General features: G+C 41.8%; 1 pseudogene across 1 annotated transcript; it reads right to left on the bottom strand.

Annotated features, from left to right (window-relative positions):
• Window positions 1-438: 438 nt before the first annotated feature.
• LOC308611453 (3-hydroxyisobutyrate dehydrogenase, mitochondrial-like) lies at window positions 439-4,869 on the bottom strand (annotated as a pseudogene). Its single transcript has 2 exons — window positions 4,858-4,869; window positions 439-1,757 (listed from the first exon to the last, which is right to left on the bottom strand). The product of its transcript is annotated as a 3-hydroxyisobutyrate dehydrogenase, mitochondrial-like (transcript).
• Between the last annotated feature and the right edge of the window lie 1,609 nt (window positions 4,870-6,478).

Below are 6,478 nucleotides of genomic sequence, written 5' to 3'. Positions count from 1 at the left end.
TGGGTTATTTAACAGGACAAATTTTCTGAGGGACACAGGTAGTAACTCACTATACTTCCCCTTTCTCTAATATCTTTTCTCACACCAATTTCTTTTCTTTCCTCGAGGATAGATTTTATCCTGTTGAAAACAATTTTAGTTTTATTTGTAAAGTGGAGTAAATAATATCCTGAGTGAAGTAGGCAGCGTTTTAGCTGAAGATGCTTAGGAATCAAACTTTTGAAAAAGGCCAATCAGCTAGCTAGCTAGCAGTTACCATCAGTGGCTTGCAGAGAAAAAAATTACAGATGATATGTTTGCTAAATAGATAAAAAGAATAAGCAGTTTAGAATGGGTGAAAAATCCCAGGATCTACTGTGACCTAGACCAGAGGTGCCTAAACTTTTTGGAACCAGGGACCGGTTTCCTGGAAGCAAATTTTTCCAGGGAGGGGGGGCGGGGTGTGTGAGGTTCAGGCGGTAATGTGAGGCATAGGGAGCAGCAGATGAAGCTTAGTTGGCTTGCTTGCGACTCACCTCCTGCTGTGCAGCCCGGTTCCTAAGAGGCTGTGGACTGGTACCCGTCCAAGGCCAAGGGGTTGGGAACCCCTGACCTACACACTCAAAAGCAGACAGCTGACCTTTGATTAAGCCCATTTTCCTGTGGAGTGAGCCATAAGGGGCTCCAAGACACAGTTTGGTTTCAATGTTTCAGTGTTCACAGCCAGAGGGCAAACTCAGAATGTCTCCTCCTCTTGCAAAAACTGGACCACGGATGAGAAGTCTTTTTTTTTTGAGTAGCCCTTCACGCACAACATCCCTGCAGATCTGATGGGCTTGACTGCCCAGAAGGACTGGGCTCTTTGTGCTGGTAGCAGAGTCTCATGCTAATCCCAGATCCTTAGCCATTAGTGTTGCTCCAAATCCGCCCTGATAGTAATTAGCCGAGGGAACTCCATCCATCACCCCAGGTACAGGATTATAAGTGTCACTTGACCAACATTGTCCTGAGCTCGTATTTAGGATTTTAGCCAAGAGTTTTGGGTCAAGCCCTAACCTGAGTCCCAGATTCATAGCTTCAGCAGTTCCAATCCTACTAATAGCCAGCAGCAAGTTTTTGCAGATCTTCGAAGCCTGGCCAGTCCCAACAGCTCCACGATGCACCACATGGGAGCCCATGCACCACAGCAGCTCAACCCCTCCCATCCTAAGTGTGAGGTGGCCAGATCGAGCCATTCCCACACTACCAGAAACAGGGGCATCCGTGAAAACCGCTCCCATTTTCTCAACTTCTTTGGCCAATTCTCCGAAAACCATAGGATCAACAGTACTGGAATCTATTAATAGTGAGTCTTTCTTCACTTTTTTTTGAATTCCATTTGCTCCACAATAAGCTTCTAGTGCATTGATGCATTGTAATAATTCTGTCACCTTTTTCGGCTACATCCCCTGCAGAAGACACTACAGGGTTCATCTGCATCTAGAAGCTCTTTGCATGAATCAGGGAACACATCAACAATGGTGAGTGGCTAGCCATGTTTCATGAGCTCTTTTGCCACTGGACTCCCCACGTTGCCTACTCCAATGAATCCAACTGGAGTCTTGGAAGCTACTGACCTAGAACACAGCGCTGCAAGGCTGGCCACCACTGGTTGCTGCAGACGACTCCCTGTACCGGAGGCCGGAGGTGGCTCCACGGAGACGGAAGGAGGCTGCCACGCTGCCCGTGCCCCTCCTTCCCACGGTGACCTCCTCGACTCCCGGCTCACCCACTGGCTGCTATAGGGTGCGTGATGCGGAGGGCCGGCTCGGCTGTGGCGATTCTTAATACCTCTTTGGTACTAGGTTACACATACAGTTTCACCTAGTGAGCGATTTAACAGAAGGAATTTTTTTCTACGGCATTTTTGCGGCACAGCAGATAGAAGCGAGGTCACTATTTCTTTGAAAAACTGAATTAAAAATTTATAGAAAGTCATGATTCATTCTACAAATATGCTGAGTCAAAGAAACGTGAAAATTGATGCGATGGAGGAAGAGCGCTAGACTTCCCTGATGCTCAACTGGCACCTTTCTTCTGGTGTCAGAACATGGTTGTGTAACTCCTTTAATCCCAGTGGATTTTCCAAAAATTCCAGAATCTTCAGATTTTGGTAGCCTCTGTTTACTGCCTTTGCCCCCCTATGCCAAACCCCACCCCACCCCGCACACATTCATTTTTTACCAGTTGTCCTCCGGGGTGTTTTTCTTTATAGAGTTATTGCAGCAGTTTGTTAGACTACTGACCCCCAGTGCAAATGCCCCTCCCCCCGTTTTCTCACCCTGTGTAGTTTTGTTCCACCTTGACCTGGGCTTGGTCACGTGACTTGCTTTGGCCCAATGGCATATCAAGAGCTGAAGCTTGAAGAGCACTCGTGCTTTAGGGCTTGTCCTCATGGAAACCTGACATGTTAGGAAGCCTGGCTAACCTAGTGGAGACTAGGCACAGGCCACAGCCAGCACCAATGGCCAGACATGTGAAAGCAACCAGCCCCAGTCCAGCAACCAGATGATGGCAGCCTCAGTAGTCACCTCAGGTGAAAGCAAGATAGATCCACCCAGGAGATCCCAGCCCATTCTGCTGATTCACAAATTGTGAGGAGATAAAGTGCCTGCTGTTTTAAACCACCAAGCTTAGGAGTAGTTCATCACACAGGAAGAGATATAACTATCTTTACTGTTAGATTATCTTCCCATTTTATACCATGTTTCCCCTCAAACGACTGTTCCTTAATCCAAGATTCTAGAAAAGAAATTAACAACTGATGAGGCTGATAGAGCCTTAACATTTTTTATAAGTTTTGTAAACTTTTAAAATAACTGTTAATAAAATCAATATTTATTTGATCACAAAATTATTTTCTTCAGTTGCCTTAAGAAGTAATGCAGAATTGTACTAAGTTTATACATTTGGAGGCTCTAAAAATGTGTTATTCCTTGGATTCAAGTCCTAGTGTACTTTATGTGGGCATTCACGTTTGCAAAATGATTCCAGGAAAGTTGCGATTTCATTTTACAACTTTGGCCTAAGGAGTCTTATGATATTTTACCTGAGAAAAAGAACACATTAATTCCACTTTCAGCTATTAAACCCATGGCTTCCTGTATTTTCTAAATTCCCTATCAGTGAAGAAGACTATGTATAGCGTACAAGACTGTCATGATTAGGAGGAAGGTAGTACAGAAAGAGCCCATCAAATTAGGCATTGCCCAGTCATGTCAGTATACTAACGTGGCGAGCCACAGGCAGCTTGAAGCCTGGAAAAAAGACAGATACAGTGTAATGATTATCCTAAGGATCCGGATAATGATTCCCATGATTTTGTTTTAAATATTAATGGCAGAGGATTCTGGGGAAATGGTGGTGGCTACAGAGAAGATTTTTATCCCTGAATATGCCACCCCTCCCCTAAATACACAACCCCCCACCCCCACAAAGAAGAAAGAAAAGCATCTAGGATAGCAAGATCAAAAACCCACAGACAACATCTACAACAAGGTGTCCACATTAACTGCAACATACAGCCAGGTAGGAACAAACCAACAACAGGAAAAAGACCTACATATGTGTATCCCAAGGTGTGTGGGAGGAAGACGAGGGAAGGACTCTCTCTCTCTTTAAGGAGAGCCAAAGGTTACTATGGTTCATGAACTCACTGAGATTGAAAAACTCACTGAGAACAGCGGCAGAAACCGGGAGTGAATGTTGCAGGCTCCACTTTGCAGCTGAGTGCAAGAACTTTGAAATGTTCTGAGGATGCCAAGTGTTCTGGGGTCTGTGAAACCTTGACACCTATCAAACCAAAGCACCATTCCAGAACAAATCCCCATACTCAACAAGGACAGGAAAGAGGAGGCCTGGGTAAATGGGCATAGGAGGGCCGAGGAGGAAGATTTTAGAAATTTTAAGGTCATTTTTTAAAATTATGTTGTGGGGCCTCCCTGGTGGCGCAGTGGTTGAGAGTCCGCCTGCCGGGACACAGGTTCGTGCCCCGGTCTGGGAAGATCCCACATGCCGCGGAGCGGCTGGGTCCGTGCACCATGGCCGCTGAGCCTGCGCATCCGGAGCCTGTGCTCCACAACGGGAGAGGCCACAGCAGTGAGAAGCCTGCGTACCGCAAAAAATAAATAAATAAAAAAAATTATGTTGTGAAAATAATAGAAGATAGTGAGCCCTGGAGTTCTGAAGCTAGAAATTATATTCTGATCTATGTTTCCCTCCTAAAGTGGAAACTTATTTCATTTAAAAATGAGCGACAGAAGAGTATTCCATTCACATCCTGTAGAAAATCAGTGAGAAAAAAAAAGAAAAAAGAGGGGTGAAAAGAAAGTTCCAGCAAATCCTGAAAACGTCACAGAAAGACACGTCCACAGAACAAATGAAATTTATTGCCTGATATTGCGGAAAAAGTAAAAGAAATTTTCAAAGGAATAGAAACTGGTTTTAAGAAAAACATAAAAGAAATTAGAAAAATTCAGAAATGAAGTGATTGGAGAATAGCAAGATTTGAAAAGGTGAAAAATTCAGTAAGTAATTTGTTTAAAAAAAATCATGTCTCGAGAGAAGGTTAAACTAGAAGGAACACAAGTTTGAATAAACACAGTGGATAATGTCTCCTTGGAGAAACAGCTGATTTCAAATCCAGCATAAGAAACGAACAAGATGTTCCTGGTACCTCTTGTCATATAAGAGAGCTGGGAAGACTTCAAAGACTACTGTGGTTGTGTGGAAAGGACTCAGGAGCCAACTTGAACAGGATCCGTGAACCTAAGAGGGGACAATCTCTGCATCGATATTTATAACAACCTCACTGAAAACAACAACAAAGCAAGAAAATACCTCATTAGTCATCTTTGGAAGAGTCAACCTTTCTCTCTCTTGTTTTTTCTTTTTTTGTAAAACTGGTAAATAAAATAAAAGAAACATTTATTCTTCCTTTCCTAATTAAACTGTAACTCAGGGCAACCAAGTAGTTGATGAAATAATGTTCTAGCTAGTAAATGAATAATCATCTAGTTAGTAGAATATCACCATTTGGTACCCTTAATAAATTAATGGATCTAGACATTGATCATTAATGGCTGCAACGTCACAGTAAGACAGACACTTTATAGTTCCTTTTGGAATTCATCAGTATTATCTATGAAGTAAACTTGACAAAAAAATCACACCTGAATTATGTCAGTGCTCTAGATCTATCTACCAACTGACAGTAAATACATGGACCAAAGGAGCATGATAAACATATAAGCAGAAAGGGGATGCAATCAGCATAATCCAGACAGTTGGGAACCCTACTGGATGAATGCTTTGAATTCAAGGACAAATACTTGCAAGAAAAATGAGCAAACTGAGTTCTTTTAAACCTATACTTTAAAAGAAATTGTGTTTGGATCAGCAATCAAATAAATAATGGTTATTAAAATAAAAATACATTTAGAGGACAATCAAGGAAACATGAACTGACTGGCTATTTGTTGATATTAAGGAATCATTATTATTTGTGGATGTGTGATAATGACATAGTTGAGCTTAAAAAGGGCAGTTCTTGCATTTTAGAAATATGGATACTGACGTTTTCACTGAGAAAAAGAAATCTGGGATTTGCTTTAAAATTGCTGGGGATGATGGTGGTAGTAGTAAGAGAGGGTGCAGAGACAATCTATTGGCCTGAAATGGACATTTGATGAGAACAATGGATGAAAGTTTCTACTTCTTTCTCTTTATTTCTGTAGATGTTTGAAATTTTCCATACTAAAACATGTTTTATAAATGTAGATGGCTTGCAATGTGCTCTTCTGAGCTCTCAGAAGGCAAAAAGCCATTCTTAAATTAGGAGCTTTCTTCTCTAGCCAAGAATTCTAATGATAATTTTGTCCCAACTGGCCAGTGCACTCAGATTGCTCTGAGATCTGTTGGTGGGAAAAAATCAGCACAAACAATAAAGAGGCTCTTCAGTCTTAGAAGAAAACAACAAAGAGTAAAGGCTGCTGCTAGGTCTGGGGCAATAGTGTAGTTACCAGTATAAGACAAAATATTAGTTTCTTCCAAAATCCACCTGTTACTACTGTGTATACTTTTGCAGCAAAGTATCTTTTCTACGTTGTCAGCATTAAAGTAAATTTACTATTTAGGTAGCATTTAAATTATCATATACTCAAAGCCTAGAAAGAATCCCCTAGGCTGAAATGACGTTAAATCTTAGTTGGGCCATTGCAGTGTATTCTCCAGTCTTACTTGCTTTGTCTATAACTGTCGTAAAAAGGTGTGAGGAGATCTGCCAATATTAATGCCAGGATTCAAAATGAGTTCTTTGTAGCTTGCTTCCTTCAGGATCTTCTGCCCTCAGACCCATGTATTTACTTAATGCCTCAGATTATTGTATATGTCACATCTTTCCAACTAGAAGACAAGCTCCTTTAAGGGCAGTGACTAGTCTCATCAACATCGAATTTACTCC

The sequence above is a fragment of the Mesoplodon bidens genome, assembly GCF_964165515.1.
Source record: "Mesoplodon bidens genome assembly, contig: HAP1_SCAFFOLD_436, whole genome shotgun sequence".
NCBI classification, from domain to species: domain Eukaryota; kingdom Metazoa; phylum Chordata; class Mammalia; order Artiodactyla; family Ziphiidae; genus Mesoplodon; species Mesoplodon bidens.
Note: the sequence above shows the minus strand (reverse complement) of the source record. Positions and strands in the feature narration are given on the sequence as shown.